The sequence below is a fragment of the Giraffa tippelskirchi genome, chromosome X, assembly GCF_054371585.1.
Source record: "Giraffa tippelskirchi isolate mGirTip1 chromosome X, T2T-mGirTip1v1.2.pri, whole genome shotgun sequence".
Lineage (NCBI taxonomy): Eukaryota > Metazoa > Chordata > Mammalia > Artiodactyla > Giraffidae > Giraffa > Giraffa tippelskirchi.
Genome location: NC_137289.1, coordinates 25,476,509 through 25,497,323, shown reverse-complemented (window position 1 = coordinate 25,497,323; position 20,815 = coordinate 25,476,509).

Sequence of the window (20,815 nt, the reverse complement as noted above, 5' to 3'; positions counted from 1 at the left end):
AAAGTCTTGGATACTCTTATACAGCCTTCTTTTTTGGTACCTTTTTACTACTTAAGTGAAATGGACACTCAGACAAATGTCAGATATAATTTGTCACTACTTAGCATTAAAAATATAATAACTACTGCATTTTAGAGGAAAAAAAGGCAGAATCCTTAGTTTTCTAAGCAAGTCAAATAAATATAAGCAAAAAATACACTGAAAATCAAACTTCTTCCTTAACTGCCTTTCAATTAATTTTAATATTGTAATATTAAATATTTACAGAGCTTCTCTTATGACTAGGCTAGCTGTTTTAAAGGATACAAAGATAATTTAGCCCTTGTTCATACCCTAAAAATGCATACAATCTCATTTGTTTTGACTTTGCAAGAAATGACTGAGGGATTTAGAGTTTTTTAGCTTGCTGATTAAATTATTGTAAAAAATCTTTTTTCTATAGGGATATTGTCATCAGCATACTAGAACAGTGCCAAGATCAATACATCTTTATTGAATGAATGAATGAGGGTTTCCAGTTTAGAAATAATGATACTTGCCTTCACATTTTCAAAAGCAAGTTGAAATCTTACTTCCTTTTAGATTAGTGACATAATATAATAGTAACATTCAGCTGGAAATCTGGTTATTTAGTATGAAGGAAAGTTAAAAAAAAAAAACTTCACTATTTTACTGAGCATTAAGGGATTATCTGATAACTTACCCTTCTGAATAAATTACAAATCTAGTTGATAGAATAGCTAATTTGGTTAAAAACATGAGCTCCAGACTGACTGATTTTTAAAATCTACTCCATCATTTACTACCTGTGTGACATTAAGCAAATTACAAATCCTTTCTAGGACTTAGTGTGTATTATCCACTCCTTCTTTGCTTATGAGACAACTAACTATCTTCCATGGTGGTGGCTTACTTTTAGAGTGAGATTATTAAATATGTGTGTTTATAACCATAAGGGAATAATGGGGTCTCACTTTGCCTTTGAATTTTGACTACCTTGAAAACTAGACAAATGTATGTAAAAGACTGGAAAACAGTTATCACTGACACCAGAAAACAGATATCACAGGATTGTAAGTCCTGAGCAAATGGAAACATCCAAGGTGAGACATGCTTTTACTTTAGCTTTCAGCCTAGAGGTAATCCAGACCATGCCACAGATAGGGGAACCAAAACAGACCCCTAAATTCTCGCAGCATTGAAGGGATAGAGATTAGTATTTGGAGAGACCACAATAACTAGAAGTTGCAGGGCAGAATTACAGAGAGAAGGAACCAACAAAGAAAGAGAACTCTGCAAACTAGTATAAGGGTCACCTCAGCTGTTTTACTTAAATCCATTTTGTACAAACACTTGGAGTAATTGCAAGAGGTTGAGAATATAATCACTTCCTTGGAGAAATATACTAGGGGGGAGTAAGAGTAACAATTCTACAAGCTCATGTAGGTCAGTGGAGCATTTAAGATTTCAACCTTAGAATACACAAGGCATTTAGTAGAAACCCCAGAGAGAGTACACATTAGTGGCAGTAGTAAATGAACCTTATACTGTCAAATATTCTGGATCTGCCCTAGTAAAAAAATAATCCTTAAAAGGATCAAACTTATTTCCAAGTAACTAAACTACCTACCAGAACAAAGACAAGCACCCTTTGAATGAATACAACAAATTCTGACTCACAAATATTAAGGTAAAAATGTCTATAATCCAATAAATAACTTATAGATAGGAGAAGAAAAATGGGTTTCATTAGCAGTAGAGATCTTATTATAAACATATCCAGAAATTACAGAGGTTCTACTATTAGCAGATGATATCTTTAAAATATGCCATTGAAAATGTAATCAATACGTTCAAGTATTTACTGGAAAACAGAAACTTAATGAAAAATAAGATAGAACACATAACAAAAATAAACAAGTGAAATTTATAGAAAAAAAAATGACATAGGACATACAAATTGCACTGTAGTGGATTAACAGAGCTTTAGATACTCCAAGAAAACAGATAAGTGTATTTGGGCACATCATAATATAATGTAATAAAAGCCAAAGCACAAATAGAGAGATTGGGTCAAAGAAAAATAAAGTAATAGAAAAGTCAGTAGATTTAAACCAACAGTATCAATAAATATATTACATGCATGAGTAAATATCTAGTTAAGACTGTGATTATATGATGGATAAAGAAAAAGCAAAACAAACCTTATTCTGTCTACACGAAACTCATTTTTAAATATAAAGGAAATATAGTTGCCTTAGTGGCTCAGACAGTAAAGAATCTGCCTGCAATGCAGGAGACACAGGTTTGATTCTTGGGTCAGGAAGATCCCCTGGAGAAAGGAATGGCAGCCCATTCCAGTATCCTTCCCTGGAAAATTCCATAGACAGAGGAACCTGGCAGGCTACAGTCCATGGGATTGCAAAGAGTCAGATACGACTGAGCAACTAGCACTTTCATAGAATTTTTTAAATATATTACAAATAAATACTAATCATAAAGTTGGAGTAGCTGTATTAATCTCAAACATTATAGACTTCAAAACAATGATTATTGCTAGGAATAAAGATAAATATTTCATAATGATAAAGGAATCACTTCACTAATAAGTCATTAAAAGCTCTTAATGCCCATACAACTAATACGTGACTCAATAGTACGTGAAGCAAAAACTTTCAGCACAAAAAGAAGACATAAATCCACAATTATAGTTGAGTATTTCAACACTTCTAAGTAATTAAGAGAAAAAATAAGAATTCATGGCTTAAATAACACTATAAAATAACTTAACTTTCATAGGACATCTTGCCCAACAGCAAAAGACAAACTTTCTTTCCAAGGGCACAGACTATTCATCAAGGTAGACAGACTGGGTATAAAATAGATGTCAATAAATATAAAAGAAATTAAATCACACAAAAATTGTTTCTATAAAAGTGGAATTAAACTAGAAATCAATAACAGAAATCTGTGGGAATTCTCAATTTTTGAAAATTAAGCAATACACTTCCATTAAATAGCCCATGGGACAAAGAACAAGTCTCAAGGAAATTAATAAAATATTTTAAACATAATAAATTGGGAATGCAGCTGTTTAATGCATGCAGCTAAAGTAGGGTTGAGGAAAGTTTCGAGCTTTAAATGCTCATATTAGAGAAAAATTACCCCCAAAATCAATATTTTAAGCTTCTACTTAATGGATGTTAGAAAAACCAAAGAGCATTGCCTAATCAAATTAAGTTGAAAGAAGGAAACAAGAAAAATGTGATAATCATTGAAATAGATAACAGGCAAAAAATAGAAACAATGAAACCCACAACTTGTTCTTTGACAATTTCGACATAATGATTAAACTCTAGTTAAACTTAAAAGCAAAAGAAATTACACAAGCTACTAACACCTGTCATGAAAGGGGAGACATGACTAACAATGTTAAAAAAAATTAAGGAGGGAATACAGTGAACGATATTATGCACTGAATTTGACAACCTAAATAAAAGGTTCAAATATCCTGAATGATGTAAGTTACCAAAACTAACTCAAGAGGAAGTAGAAAATCTAAATAGCCCTATCTCGATTTAAATATTATTTTATTTTGGCGAAGAAAATTCTAAGGCCAACTGGCTTTACTGGTAAATTAGCACAGAGCTCACAATTACAGCATTAAGTAATCAAAGAAAGAGAGAAGTATCTTCAGGAAACTCAAGTCTATATTTAACTTCTATTATCATATAGCATGTCATTTCAGTTCTGGTAAGATAAAGTCCAGTGTTCATGAAGAACATGCCCAAAGTATGTCCCTAATGAATAATTTTTTTGTCTATTTGCTATCAGATAATTTATTAAATTATTTATACAGAGCTCAGATTTAAATGACAAGGTCACAGGTTATCCACATATTGACTGTTAGTTTACCTTTCCATTGTAATCACAGTTACACCTTTACCCTGAACAGGAATCTATGTGCTATTAGGCACAATGATTACTAGACAAAACTTTTAAATCAAATCACTCATTTGTCATTGAGTTTCCATCTTTTTAATGAACATGAGCAGAGGTAAGAGGAGAGTGTTAAATGCAAACATGGATTATTCTTAAAATACTTAAAGAAGATAGATTTTGATAATTCACACTATTCAGTGTTAAGATTTGTCATTAGTGCTATGTCTTCATTGCAAATTTTGGAGAAAGTAGGATAACAAAATGGAAGCAGGCAATATCTTAAATGTCAGTAATAAGATTTGAAAGGATAATGGAGAAAAAAATGTTATTACTACAAAGATACTAGAGAGAGAAATGTGAAACAAGCTCAAATACAGGCAAGTACTTCTAAGTTGCACATACAGTGTGATGAAAAAATATTTTTTAAATAAATGGAAACAAAATTTCTTTGGGTGATTGTTTAGTAATACTTCATAAAGCTTGATGGGAAAGGTGGTGACATTTGAAAAGCATGTTTTAGGAGAAACAAGACAAAAATAGCAACCGTGTGTTGTTTTATGTTTGAAAAGATCAGAAATTTGGAAATGGGTGAAAACGCAATAGAAAAGGATAGGGGAGATTTCAAATATTGTGGAATATCTACATGACTCATTATTTAACAAATCTAATGTTTAAAGTTTGCCTTGTAAAGGGGTTTATGAGTGTGACATTTGAGGGAAGAAAATTCCAATTTGAAGAAAATACAAGGGAAGAAAAAAATTCAACATTCCTAACAGAAAACAATTGTCTAACAAAGGTAATAGTAGGGATCTGGAGGCAGTCTTGCCAGTATAAACATTCCTACCTAGAAATTTGCAGAAATATTAAGATATTGCTTTGGAATTTCCCCTGGGAAATTCAAGTCTAAACTTTCAAAGTGTGTGACATGTGTAAATTTTGATGGAGGAAATCTGGACATTTTACCTTGATGACATGAAGAAAAATAGAAATGTATACACGCATGTCTTTCTGATGTGCACTGTTCACAGAACAGAAGATAAAACAATTGAATACTTGTTTACTTAAGCTAATTTCTTTAATATTTAAATGTTATATTTTTTGTGACCAAACACATCACATGAAATATTTTTAACTGTTAACACGTTTTGCATACCAGTTTATTGTTACTTATATTACAGGTTTACTTAACTCTAACAATATCAGTATAACATCATGTCCTCAGAGAGTTCTTGTATGAGAGAAATTATACAGTATGAAAACAAGAGAAAAAGGAAATTCTATGCTTTGCCTCTCCCTTCACCTCTAGCTACTACCTTAAAATGGAGGAAGCATTCTGTAACCTTCTCATTTTTTTTGCCAGTGTGTGAAGAAAATCTCTAGACCTTCTAATGTTCCTGAGAACAAAACAAGAACAAAACAAGGCAGCATATTTAGCTAACACCCAAAACATAAAATGTGTAGTAATTTTTTCCCAGTCTTCATTCTCTTTCCATTACCTTTGTGGGAGATGGAGAGAAAGCCAGGTTTCATAGAAAAGACAGCCTTGTAGTCAGAATATTACAAGCATACTCCACGGTTAAGAAGTTAAATGGAAATCATCTAACATCTTGCCATATAACAAAGTGTATGACTATAACGTTTTCCATTTTTTAGAAACAACTTTATAGAGATTCTGTTTGAAATGTGAAAGAATAGGCTTTCCAACTCAGTGTTTGAGGACTCTCTATTTGATGCCACTACTAATTATAGGTTTAGCTTGGAAATCTAGAATTGGCAAATATGGAACAGATGTCCCCCTAAGTAAAAGTGTGTCTTAAGGTAATATGTGGTAACATTAACAATAACAATTCAGAACATACTTTGTATCAAACACTCTGCTAAATATTTAATTTCATTATTTTATTTAATCCTCACAAAAAATATTTTGTCATCCACATAGTTGGAATTAGGAAATAAAGCCTAGAGTGATTTAGTTATTTGCCCAAAGTTCCAAGCTAGTAACTGGAAGTGTGTGCATGCACATATTTGCAGATGAGTAGGTTCCATGTATGTGTGTGTATGTTATAACATGTATATTACTAGAGGGAAAGAATAGAGGAAATTAGGGATCACGAAAGAAAAGTAGGAAGGGGCCAGATCATGCAAAGTCTTACATGTTATTCTAAGGAGCTTAAAATTTTACTGTAGTCTTTTAATCCCCAAGTCACAGCAGCCTCAATTCTGATTCAGTAGATCTGTGTTGGTCTTTCAAATATATTTTAAAAATAAACATATTTAAAAAACATGTTTTAAAATACATATTTCCTTGAGGCAACAGACAACCATTCAATAATGAAAAGTTTTCATCACAAATGTGACATGATTAGAATTGAGTTTTACAAAATTCATCCTTGAGAAAAAATAAAATGCATTGGAAATGAATGACAGGTGTTAACATGCTTTTGCAGTAATCCAGTAAATAATGAAGGCCTCAAAGATAGCAACAGTGGCAGAGAGAATAGAAATCAAGGACATGATTTTGATGATGCTAATGGAGGAAATATGGTATTAACAATATTGGCTTGGGTTGGGTCCCTGCTCTCCCAAACACTAGGTGTAGAATCATGGACTAGGTACTTAAGTCTTGGTTTCCTTATTTGTAGACTGTAATTATTTAGGCAATGGTAAGAAATACAACATACATAAGTAACTTTTATCTTCAGTGCAGGGGGTTCTATAATTATTCATTTGGACAATGAAAATAATGTTGAGAGGTTAAATATCATTTTTTAAGGTCAAACAATCAACACAATGAGGAATAAGAATTCAAGATCAAGTAATATGAATCCTCCATGTCAAGGTTGTTGGCTAGAAATGCAGTAAAGATTAGATTATGGAATAACAAAATGATAATATCTAACACTTATACTGTTTTATAAACTTCTTCACAGAGTAGACTTGATAAAATCAACTGTTAGTCCCATTTTAGAGACGAGAAAACTGAATTCAGAGAGGATGAATAACAATAACTCTACTAACAAGTGGCACAGCCAGAATTTAAACCACTAAATTAACTGATATATATATATATATATATATAATATTGATATATCAACATATTTCCCACAATTACTTTGATTTTGTTTATGTACCCAAGAATTCATGACACATAACTCTGGACGTTTTTGCCTTTTCTCTTGCCAAGTTTCAACAAACTGACTTCCAAAAACTATCCATAACTTAATTAAAACTATCCTTATTAATGTCATGTTTATAATGAAATCTTTGGTGAAATGAGTAGCCTCCATCTTTGGAAGCAATCACAATTAAGGCTGTCAATACTCATTAACAGCTTTACGTACAGAAAGACAAAAATAAGTTACCGAGTAAAGTGCCTTGAATGGTAGAATACTCTATAAAATACTGTAATTTTTTCTGATCTAGCAAAATAAGAATGGATTAATTACCCAAGACTGTCAAGAAGTGGTACAAAAGAAGGTTGAAAAGTCCTGAGTTTCTTTAAAGCTACTTCAGTTAATATCTAATATGGGAAAAACACTTCTCTGAAATTATCTGTGGAAACTGAATTTAGACAAATCACAATCTAGAATTAGAATAATTAGTAAAATTAGTATAATAATTTATTTCAATATACAAAATATGTTATCCTGAGATTCAAAATTAGATCTTTTCTGAAAGCCTCTCCTTCCTTAAAGTATCCCTATTACTCTTAACAGTAACCATTGTTTACTCCCTGCATTTTCGCCTTCCCATATACACACATAAGAATCTAGCTGGTACACATGTCTCTTTCAATTGTGGTTTCCTCGGTGTGTATGCCCAGCAGTCGGATTGCTGGGTCATATGGCAGTTCTATTTCCAGCTTTTTGAGGAATCTCCACACTGTTCTCCATAGTGGCTGTACTAGTTTGCATTCCCACCAACAGTGTAGTAGGGTTCCCTTTTCTCCACACCCTCTCCAGCATTTATTGCTTGTAGACTTTTGGATAGCAGCCATTCTGACTGGCATGAAATGGTACCTCATTGTGGTTTTGATTTGCATTTCTCTGATAATGAGTGATGTTGAGCATCTTTTCATGTGTTTGTTAGCCATTTTATATGTCTTCTTTGGAGAAATGTATGTTTAGTTCTTTGGCCCACTTTTTGATTGGGTCGTTTATTTTTCATGTACCCCAATGTTCATCGCAGCACTGTTTATAATAGCCAGGACATGGAAGCAACCCAGATGTCCATCAGCAGACGAATGGATAAGGAAGCTGTGGTACATATACACAATGGGATATTACTCAGTCATTTAAAAGAATACATTCGAGTCAGTTCTAATGAGGTAGATGAAACTGGAGCCCGTTATACAGAGTGAAGTAAGCCAGAAAGAAAAACACCAATACAGTATACTAACACATATATATGGAATTTAGTAAATCGGTAAAGATAACCCTGTATGCGAGACAGCAAAAGAGACACAGATGTATAGAACAACATTTTGGACTCTGTGGGAGAGGGCAAGGGCGGGATGATATGGGAAAGTGGCATTGAAGCATGTAAATTATCCTATGTGAAACGAATCGCCAGTCCAGGTTCAACGCATGATACAGGGTGCTCGGGGCTGGTGCACTGGGATGACCCAGAGGGATGGGATGGGGAGAGAGGTGGGAGGGGGGTTCTGGAAGGGGAACACATGTACACCCATGGAGGATTCATGTCAATGTATGGCAAAACCAATACAATATTGTAAAGTAAAAAAATAGATAAATTAATAAATTAAGAATCTAGCTGGTAACCTATTCCTGTTGATTCTTTATATTATTTCTTGAATATAGAATAACTTCTTTTTGTTAATAATTAAAAATACTTCACAACTGGCCTGTAGGGGTGTACTGTAGAAATGTGCAGGTTGTCTCCAGTATAAATTTGAGACAGTTTAGCATAAATTTACAATCTTACGTTTTAATGCACCTCTTCACAAATTTATTTTAAATACATAATCCAAGCAAAATTAGGAAGCAAGCCAAGGTTAATTGCATTATCCTTACAGTCTCATCAGCCATTTTGTAATATTAATTTCAGTCAGAAATGGGGTCAGAAATTCGAACAGATTCTTTACTGCCAATTTTCCCTGTAGGTTATCTACCCCTTTATTTAAACTCCATTTTCATTCTCGTCTTTTTTAGAAAAGAATAGTTTGCTTACTTTTATTTAACACACAATCTTAGTCATTAAAATAATCTTGAAACACAGTCTCAATCAAAAACCTAGTATAAAATAAGGAGCAACATTTCAATCCACATTGAAAGATGTCTTGTTCTCAATTCTTTCATGTGCCTAAATCACTCATTTTTCTTCCTTCCACATATCAGCACTACCTCTCAGAATGTGTTTGCTGAACTGTCAATGCAGCTGAGTGATTGTTTTATGTCCTGCTTCCATTGTCCCTGAAAGCTGTTTTAAACTTTACCTTCTCCTCAAGTTCCATACCCTCAATCCTAGCATAATATTTTCTAAAAGAAAATAGAGAAAAATATTAACTCAATATTGTTTTCCTCCATCTTTAAACCTACTTGTTTTCTTCCTTTCTCAGATAAGTTCATTATTTTCTTTCACTTGCACTTATCCCCTCTGATCATTTAGTTTCCTCTCCATCAATATTCACTATTTCTTATACCCTCAATTTACTATTTATCAGTCTATGCATGCATGTGTGCTCAGTCACGTCTGAATCTTTGCTACCCCATGGACTGTAGCCCACCACACCCCTCTATCCATGGAATTTTCCAGGCAAGAATACTGGAATGGGTAACCATACCCTTCTCCAGGGGATCTTCCCCACCAAAGGATCTAACCCACGTCTGCTGTTTCTCTCACACTGGCAGGTGGATTCTTTACCACTGAGCCCCCTGAGAAGCCATTATCAGCCTACACATGCTTGAATATTCCCTATCCTAAAATAAATGTAATACATATAGAAGCAATCTGTCCTATTTGGCCAGAGTAGGAGAATTATTAGATGAATTATATCTTATTCATACAATTAAATATTATGTCACTGATAAAAATAATGGATGTGTGTGTGCTCTGTCACTCAGTCATGTATGACTCTTTGTGACCCCATGGATTGTGGCCCACCAGGCTCCTCTGCCCATAGGATCCTCCAGGCAGGAATCCTGGAGTGGATTGCCATTCCCTTCTCCAGGAGATCTTCCCAACCCAGGGATCGAACTCATGTCTCTTGTATTGCAGATGGATTTTTTTTTTTTACCATCTGAGTTACCAGAGAAGCCCAAAAATAATGCAGTAGATAGAAATACACTTACATAAAATGATCCCTAATAATGTTAACATTTAAAATTTCATAAGAATAAGGTATAATAATTCAAATTATAGCACATGGGCTGGATTTCAGGATGACAAGTGGGTCTTCCTAGTTTTACTCTTTCTATTGAATTTGTACAATGAGTTAAATCTTTATAATTGCCTGTGTGTGCATATGCATATTACTCTTGACTATATATTATTCCCCAAAATAGTTTCTTCCCCTATGTTCTTATCATCACATAGACTTTTGAAAATATTTTCTTTTGATTTTTTATAGAATTACATTTAATTCAAATATTGTATTAAACTATACAGCATAATAATTCAATATTTTTATATATTATACTCCATACAAAATTATTAATAAATATTCGCTATATTTCCTTGCTGTGCCTTACATCTTTGTAACTTATTTATTTTATACCTAACCGTTTGTACCCCTTTACCCTATTTACCTATTTTTATCCTCCCCATCTCCTCTCCCCTCTAGTAATTAGCAGGTTGTTCTCTATGCTGTTCATAGGGTTCTCAAGGCAAGAATACTGAAGTGGTTTGCCATTCCCTTCTCCAGTGGACCACATTCTGTCAGGACTTTCTATCATGACCTGTCCATCTTGGGTGGCCCTACACAGCATGGCTCATAGTTTTATTGAGTTACACAAGGCTGTGGTCCATTTAATCAGATTGGTTAGTTTTCTGTGATTGTGGTTTTCTGTCTTTCTGGTCTCTGATAGAGAAGGAAAAGAGCTTATGGAAGCTTCCTAATGGGAGAGACTGACTGAGGGGGAAACTGGGTCTTGTTCTGATGGGCGGGGCCATTCTTAGTAAATCTTTAATCCAACTTTCCATTGATGGGTGGAGCTGTGTTCCCTCCTTGCCATTTACCTGAGGCCAAACTATGGTGGAGGTAATGAAGATAATGCCGACCTCCTTCAAAAGAACCCATGCCTGTACTGCTACACTCAGTGCCCCCAACCCTGCAACAGGCCACCACGACCCATGCCTCTGCTGGAGACTCCTGGAAATTCCTGGGGAAGTCTGGGTCAATCTCTTATGGGATCACTGCTCCTTTCTCCTAGGTCCTGGTGTACACAAGGTTCTGTCTGTGCCCTACAAGAGTCAGTTTCCCAGTCCTATGTAAGTTCTGGCAGCTCTATGATGGGGTTAATGGTGACCTCCTCCAAGAGGGCTTATGCCAAAACCAAGTCTGCTGCACCCAGAGCCCCTGCCCCTGAGGCAGTCCACTGCTGACCCACACATCCACAGAAGATGCTCAAACACAGTTCTGTCACTGTGGGGTCCCTGGATCCTGGTGCACACAAGGTTTGTTTCATCCCTCTGAGAGTCTCTAGCGAGAATGGGGTTTGATTCTAAATGCAAATTTTCCCCCTCCACCGTCTTGCTGGGGCTTGTCATTTGCCCTTGGACTTGGGGTATCGCCTCATAGCCACCCCAGCACCGTTCAGCCGCCACTCCACTGCCTACCATCCTGCTAGGTAGGAACCTGTTCCATCCTTGCATAGGAACCTGGAATGATAGGTCCATGAATCAAGGCAAATTAGAAGTGGTCAAACAGGAGTTGGCAAGAGTGAAGGTCGACATTTTAGGAGACAGTGAACAAAATGGACTGGAATGGGTGAATTTAACTCAAATGACCATTATATCTACTACTGTGGGCAAGAATCCCTTAGAAGAAATGGAGTAGCCATCATAGTCAACAAAAGAGGCCAAAATGCAGTACTTGAGTGCAATCTCAAAAATGACAGAATGATCTCTGTTTGTTTCCAAGGCAAACCATTCAATATCACAGTAATCCAAGTCTATGCCCCGACCAGTAATGCTGAAGAAGCTGAAGTTGAATGGTTTTATGAAGATCTACAAGACCTTCTAGAACTAACACCCAAAAAAGATGTCTTTTTCATTATAGGGGACTGGAATGCAAAAGTAGGAAGTCAAGAGATACCTGGAATAACAGGAAAATTTGGCCTTGGAGTACAGAAATAAGCAGGGCAAAGGCTAACAGAGTTTTGCCAAGAGAACACACTGGTCATAGCAAACACCCTCTTCCAACAACACAATAGAAGACTCTACACATGGACATCACCAGATGGTCAATAATGGAAATCAGAACGATTATATTCTTTGCAGCCAAAGATGGAGACGCTCTATACAGTCAAAAAAAAAACAAGACCAGGAGCTGACTGTGGCTCAGATCATGAACTCGTTATTGCCAAATTCAAACTTAAGTTGAAGAAAATAGGGAAAACCACTAGACCATTCAGATATGACCTAAATCAAATGCTTAACAATTATACAGTGGAAGTGAGAAATAGATTTAAGGGATTAGACCTGATAGACAGAATGCCTGATGAACTATGGACATAGGTTCATGAGATTGTACAGGAGACAGTGATCAAGAAATTCCATAAGGAAAAGAAATGCAAAAAAGCAAAATGGTTTTCTGAGGAGGCCTTACAAATAGCTGTGAGAAGAAGAGAAGCGAAAAGCAAAGGAGAAAAGGAAAGATATACCCATTTGAATGCAGAATTCCAAAGAATAGCAAGGAGAGATGAGAAAGCCTTCCTCAGTGACCAGTGCAAAGAAAGAGAGAAAAATAATAGATTGAGAAAGACTAGAGATCTCTTCAAGAAAATTAGAGATGCCAAGGGAACATTTCATGCAAAGATAGGCTCCATAAAGGATGGAAATGGTATAGACCTAACAGAAGCAGAAGATATTAAGAAGAGGTGGCAAGAATACACAGAACTATACAAAAAAGATCTTTACGACCCAGATAATTATGATGGTTTAACCACTCACTTAGAGCCAAACATCCTGGAATGTGAAGTCAAGTGGGCCTTAGGAAGTATCACTATGAACAAAGTTAGTGGAGGTGATGGGATTCCAGTGGAGCTATTTCAAATCCTGAAAGATGATGCTGTGAAAGTGTTGCACTCAATATGCCAGCAAATTTGGAAAACTCAGCAGTGGCCACAGGACTGGAAAAGGTCAGTTTTCATTCCAATCCCAAAGAAAGGCAATGCCAAACAATGTTCAAACTACCACACAATTGCACTCATCTCACACGCTAGTAAAGTAATGCTCAAAATTCTCCAAGCCAGGCTTCAACAGTTCGTGAACCGTGAGCTTCCAGATGTTCAAGCTGAATTTAGAAAAAGCAAGGGAACCAGAGATTAAATTGCCAACATCCGCTGGATCATTGAAAAAGCAAGACAGTTCCAGAAAAGCATCTATTTCTGCTTTATTGACTATGCCAAAGCCTTTGACTGTGTGGATCACCACAAACTGTGGAAAATTCTTAAAGAGATGGGAATACCAGACCATCTGACCTGTCTCTTGAGAAACCTGTATGCAGGTCAGGAAGCAACAGATAGAACTGGACATGGAACAACAGACTGGTACTAAATCAGGAAAGGAGTACATCAAGGCTGTATATTGTCACCTTGCTTATTTAACATATCTGCAGAGACTTCATGAGAAACACTGGGAAAGATGAAGCTCAAGCTGGAATCAAGAGAAATATCAATAACCTCAGATATGCAGATGACATACCCTGATGGCAGAAAGTGAAGAAGAACTAAAGGGCCTCTTGATGAAAGTGAAAGAGGAGAGTGAAAAAGTTGGCATAAAACTCAACATTCAGAAAACTAAGATCATCGCATCTGGTCCCATCACTTCATGGCAAATAGATGGACAAACAGTGGAAACAGGGACAGACTTTATTTTGGGGGGCTCCAAAATCACTGCAGATGGTGACTGCAGCCATAAAATTAAAAGACACTTACTCCTTGGAAGAAAAGTCATGACCAACCTAAACAGCATATTAAAAAGCAGAGACATTACTTTGCCAACAAAGGTCCGTCTAGTCAAGGCTTTGGTTTTTCCAGTAGTCATGTATGGATGTGGGAGTTGGACTAAAGAAAACTGAACGCTGAACAACTGATGCTTTTGAACTGTGGTGTTGGAGAAGACTGTTGAAGAGTCCCTTGGGCCTCAAGGAGGTCCAGCCATTCCATCCTAAAGGAAATCAGTCCTGAATATTCATTGGAAGGACTGATATTGAAGCTGAAACTCCAATACTTTGGTCACCTGATGTGAAGAGCTGACTCATTGGAAAAGACCCTGATGCTGGGAAGGATTGGGGGCAGGAAGAGAAGGGGACAACAGAGGATGAGATGGTTGGATGGCATCACCGACTCAATGGACATGGGTTTGGGTAGACTCTGGCAGTTGGTGATGGACATGGAGGCCTGGCATGCTGCAGTCTATGGGATGTCAAAGAGTCAGACACAACTGAACAACTGAACTGCACTGAACAGTTGTGTATAACTGGGAATCTGTTTCTGATTTGTTATATTTATCCCTTTGATCTATTTTTTAGATTCCATAAGAAATGAAAAAATACAGCATTTGTCTTTCTTTGTTTGACTTATTTCACCAGTCATAATTCCCTTCAGATCCATCCATGTTGTCTCAAATGGCAAAATTTCATTCCTTTTTATGTCTGAGTAACATAGCATTGTTTATATATACTACATCTTCTTTATCCATTCATCTTTTGACACACACTTAGGTTGCTTCTATATCATGGCTATTGTAAAGAATGCTGCCATGAATATTTGGGTGCATGTATCTTAGGGGATTAGTGTTTTCATTTTTTTTCAGATAAATACCTAGGAGTGAGGTTTATAGATCACATAGAAATTCTATTTTTGAGGTAGCTGCAGGCTATTTCCATAATGGCTATACCAATTTATATTCCTGACAATAGTGCACAAGGGTTCCCTTTTCTCTGCACCATCATCAACACTTGTTATTTCTTATGTTTTTGACAGCAGCCATTTGACTGGTGTGAGGTGGCATCTCTTTATTTTGATTTGAATTTCCCTTATGATTAATGATTTTAAGCATCTTTCTTGTCCCTGTTGGTCGTTTGTATGTATTCTGTGGTAAAAAAACATGTCTATTTAGGTCCTCTTTTGATTTTTAATCAGGTTGTTTGTTTTTGTGATATCGAATTGAATGATTTCTTTTTATGCTTTGGATATTAACTCCTCGTTAGCCATACTGTTAACAAATACCTTCTCCCACTCTGTAGGTTGACTTTTCATTTTGCTGATGATTTCCTTGGTTGTACAAAAGCTTTTAAGTTTAATTATGTCCCACTTGTTAATTTTTGCTTTTATTTCTCTTTCCTGAGGAGACATATCCAAAAATTATTCCTAAGACTGATATCGAAGAATATACTCCCTATGCTTTCTTCTAGTAATTTTATGATTTCAGGTCTTACATATAGTTCTTTAATACATCTTAGTTTATTTTCATACATAGTGTGAAAAAATGTTTTAGTTTCATTCTTTTACACATAGCTGTAAAGTTTTCCCAACACCACTTGATGAAGAGACTGGCTTTCCCCTGCTGTATATTCTTCCCTCTTTTGTATCATCTTCATTGACCACAGGTATGTGGGTTTATTTCTGAGCTCTCAATTCTGTTCCATTGATCTGAGTGTCTCTTTTTGTGACAGTACCATATTTTTTTGATTACAGTAACTTTGTAGTATAGTCTGAAGTCAGGGAGCATGATACCTTCAGCTTCTTTCTTTTGTCTGAAGATTACTTTGGTTATTCAGGGTCATGTGTGGTTTCATAATAATTTTAAGATTATTTATTCCAGCTCAAACGGTAAAGAATCTGCCTGTGAGGCAGGAGATCAGGGTTCGATCCCTGGGTTGGGAATTTCCTCTGGAGAAGGAAATGGCAATCCACTCCAGTATTCTTGCCTGGAGAATTCCACGGACAGAGAAACCTGACGGGCTACAGTCCGTGAGGTTGCAAAGAGTTGTACATGACTGAGCGACTAACACAGTCTGTGAAAAATGTCTTGGGCATATTGATAGGGATTGTATTAAATCTGTAGATTGCTTTGGATAGTATAGACATTTTAACAATATTAATGCTTCCAATTCATGAGCACAGGATAACTTTCCATTTTTTTGTTTGTTTGTATCTTGAGATAGGCCTGTATTGCTATACTTCCCTCTTGGAACTGCTTTTGATGTGTCCTATAGATCTGAGAAAGTTGTATTTCTATTTTTATTCATCTTAATGTATTTTTTTATTTCCTCTTTTATATCTCTATGACCTGCTGGTTTTTTAGTAGCTTGTTGTGTAGTTTCCCTGTGTTTGTGTTTTTCCCATCTTTCTTCCTGTGATTGATTTTAGTTTCATACCATTGTGATTGGAAAAATGTTTGATATAATTTCAATCTTCTTAAATTTATTTAGAATTGTTTTATAGCCTAGCATATGATCTATCCTTGAGAATGTTTCATATGCACTTGAAAAGAATGTGTATTCTGCTGGTTTGGGATGGAATATTTTGTAGAAGTCTAGTAAGTCATCTGGTAATTTTTGTCATTTTAAGGCCACTTATTCCTTATTGATTGTTCTGTCTGCATGATCTATTCATTGCTATAATTTGGGTACTGAAGTTTGCTACTACTATTGCTGTCGATTTCTCCTTTTATTTTTAGTATATACTTTATATATTTAGGTGCTCCTATATTCAGTGTATATATGTTTATGAATGTTATATCCTATTCTTGAATTGCCCCTTTTTCATTATATATTGCCATTCTTTGCCTTTTTTATAGACTTTGTTTTAAAGTCTATTTTGTCAGACATGAGTATTGCTACCACAGGTTTCTTTTTGTTCCATTTGCATTGAGTGTGTTTTTCCATTACTTCACTATTTTGGCTATATGTGTTTTTAGCTCTAAAGTGAGTCTCTTTTAAGTAGCATATAGATAGATCTTGCTTTTTTGATTCATTCTATCCATTCAGCCACCCTATGTCTTTTGTTTAGAGCATGTATTATTAATGTTATTATTAATAGGTATGTTGTTGTTCACTCAGACTCATGTTCAACTCTTTGCAACCCCATGGGCTGTACCTTCCTTGCCAGGCTTCCCTGTCCTTCACTATCTCCCAGAGTTTGCTCAGATTCATGTCCATTGAGTCAGTGATGCCATCCAACTATCTCATACTCTGCCGCCTTCTTCACCTTTTGCCTTCAAATTTTCCCAGCAAAAGGATCTTTTCCAATGAGTCAGCTGTTTACATCAGGTGGCCAAATATTGGAGTTTCAGCATCGATTTTCTTTAGGATTGACTGGTTTGATCTCCTTGCAGGCAAGGGACTCTCAAGTGTCTTTTCCAGCAGCACAGTTCTAAAGCATCAATTCTTTGGTGCTCTGCCTTCTCTATGCTCCAACTCTCACATCCATCCATATTGGAAAAAAACGTAACTGACTAGACAGACCTTTGTCAACAAAGTGATGTATCTGCTTTTTAATATACAGTCTACTTTTGTTATAGTTTTCCTTCCAAGGAGCAAGTGTGTTTTAATTTCATGGCTGCAATCACCATCATTAGTGATTTTGGAGGCCAAGAAAATAACATCTGTCACTACTGCGAGTTTTTCCCCATCTATGTGCCATGAAGTGGTGGGGCCAGGTGCTATGATCTTTGTTTTTTGAATGTTCAGTTTTAAGCCAGCTTTTCCAGTCTCGTCTTTCACCCTCATCAAGAGGTTTTTTAGTTCCTCTTCACTTTCTGCATTTAGAGTGGTATCATTTGCATATCAGTTTGTTGGTGTTTCTCCCAACAATCTTGATTCCAGCTTGTGATTCATCCAGCCTGGCATTTCAAGTGATTTTCTCTTCACATAAGTAAAGGAAACAGGGTATGTAGTTGTTGCCATTTTGTTACTTGTTTTATGTTTGGTATTTATGTAGTTTTCTGTTATTTTCTTCTTTTGGTAACTACTTCCCTTATAGTTTGATTTTCTTTAGTATTATATTTGTATTCCTTTCTCTTTGTTTTTTGTGCATCTATTGTAGGTTTTCTAGTTACCATGAGGCTAATCTATATATCTATGCCTGTATCTATAATCATACTTGTTCTAAACTAATAGTTATTTAAATTCAAGCACATTCTAAAAGGTCTACAATTTTTACCCCATGCCCCCACAATATTTTATATTTTGACATCATACTTTGCATCTTTATGTGTATCTCTAAATTGTTTATTGTAGTTATGATTGATTTTATAATTTTTGTCTCTTCACCTTTGTATTAACCTATTTAAGTGATTGGTCCACTCTGTTTACTATATATTGACCTTTACCAGTGAGATTATTTGTGTATTTTCTTATTTCTTAGATTCTATAACAATTCCTGTACGGACACTTTGGTTGTGATGAACTGTTTTCATTTCAGATCAGTTGCTCAGTCATGTCTGACTCTTTGTGACCCCATGGACTGCAGCACACAAGTCTTCCTTGTCCATCATAAACACCCAGAGCCCACTCAAACTCATGTCCATCATGTCGGTGATGCCATCCAGCCATCTCATCATCTGTCGTCCCCTTCTCCTCCCGCCTTCAATCTTTCCAGCATCAGGGTCTTTTCCAGTGAGTTGGTTCTTCACATTAGGTGGCCAAAGTATTGGAGTTTCAGTTTCAGCATCAGTCCTTCCAATGAATATTCAGGACTTATCTCCTTTAGGATGGACTAGTTGGATCTCCTTGCAGTCCAAGCGACTCTCAAGAGTCTTCTCCAACACCACAGTTCAAAAGCATCAATTCTTTGGCACTCAGCTTACTTTATAGTCCAACTCTCACATCCATACATGACTACTGTAAAAACCATAGCTTTGACTAGATGGACCTTTGTTGGCAAAGTAATGTCTCTGCTTTTTAATATGCTGTCTAGGTTGGTCATAGCTTTTCTTCCATGGAGCAAGCATTTTTAGTTTGTACTTATCTAGGAAATTCTTTACTTCTTCAATTCTGAATGATAGCCTTGCTGGATAGAGTATTTTTGGTTGTAGGATTTTTCCTTTCAGCACTTTACATTACCTCATTCCCTTGTAGCTAGCAATATTTCTGCTGAAAAAACAGCTGATAGCCATACAGAGGTTCCCTTTTATATGAATGTTTTTCCTCTCCCTGTATTTAAAATCCTTTTTGTCCTTAACGTTTGCCATTTTAATTATATGTGTTTATGTGGGCCTCTTTTGGTTCATCCTGTTTGAGATTCTCTGTGCTTCCTGGAGTTAGATACCTGTTTCCTTCTTCAGGTCTGGGAAGTTCTCAACCATAATTTCCTCAAATGTTTGCTGCCCCTTTCTATCTTTCCCTTCTGTGACCTCTGAAATGTGAGGGTTAGTATGCTTGATGTTGTCCAAGAGGTCCCTTAAATTGTCCTGATCAATTATTTTTCTTTTGGCTGTTTGCATTGGGTGATTTCCACTCTTTTATCGGAGAAGGCAATGGCAACCCACTCCAGTACTCTTGCCTGGAAAATCCCGTGGACGGAGGAGCCTGGTAGGCTACAGTCCATGGGGTCGCTAAGAGTCAGACAGGACTGAGCGACTTCACTTTCACTTTTCCCTTTCATGCACTGGAGAAGGAAATGGCAACCCACTCCAGTATTCTTGCCTGGAGAATCCCAGAGATGGGGGAGCCTGGTGGGCTGCCGTCTATGGGGTCGCACAGAGTCGGACACATCTGAAGCGACTTAGCAGCAGCAGCACTCTTTTATCTTCAAAGTCTCTTATCCATTCTTATGTACCACCAAATCTGCTGTTAATTATAGTATAATTTTTCATTTCACTTATTTTTTTCTTCAAATCTGATTAGTTCTTATATTTTCTAGTTCTTTGTTGAAGTTATCACTAGTTTCCTTTATTCTTTTCCTGTGTTCAATGAGAATTTTCATGATGATTTCTTTGAACTCTTTATCATCATTTACTTAACACTATTTCATGAGAGTTTTTCCAGGGTTTTTTATCATGTTCTTTCATTTGGAAAATACTCCTTTATCTTCTCATTTTGACTATCTTGGTTTGTCTCTGAAATTAAGTGAAATGGTAACATATCCCTGTCTTGAAGGCATGTCCTTGTGTATGAGTATCCCTATATAGTCTATCTGAGCTCAATGGCTTTGGTGGGAAAGCTGGATCAGTGGTGAACATAGGCTGCATCTTCACCTGGGTTGCACTTTTGGCTTCCACCTTGGTTCCAACCCAGAGAAGGGCAGTGCCAAAGAATGTTCAAACTACTGAACAATTGCACTCATTTTACATGCTAGAGTTCAGTTCAGTTCAGTCACTCAGTTATGTCCAACTCTTTGCCATCCCATGAACCACAGCATGCCAGGCCTCCCTGTCCATCACCAACTCCCAGAGTCTACCCAAACCCATGTCCATTGAGTCAGTGATGCCATCCAACCATCTCATCCTCTGTCATCCCCTTCTCCTCCTGCCCTCAATCTTTCCCAGCATCAGGGTCTTTTCAAATGAGTCAGCTCTTCACATCAGGTGACCAAAGTATTGGAGTTTCAGCTTCAATATCAGTCCTTCCAATGAACACCCAGGACTGATCTCCTTTAGGATGGACTGACTGGATCTCCTTGCAGACCAAGGGACCCTCAAGAGTCTTCTCCAACACCACAGTTCAAAAGCATCAATTTTTCGG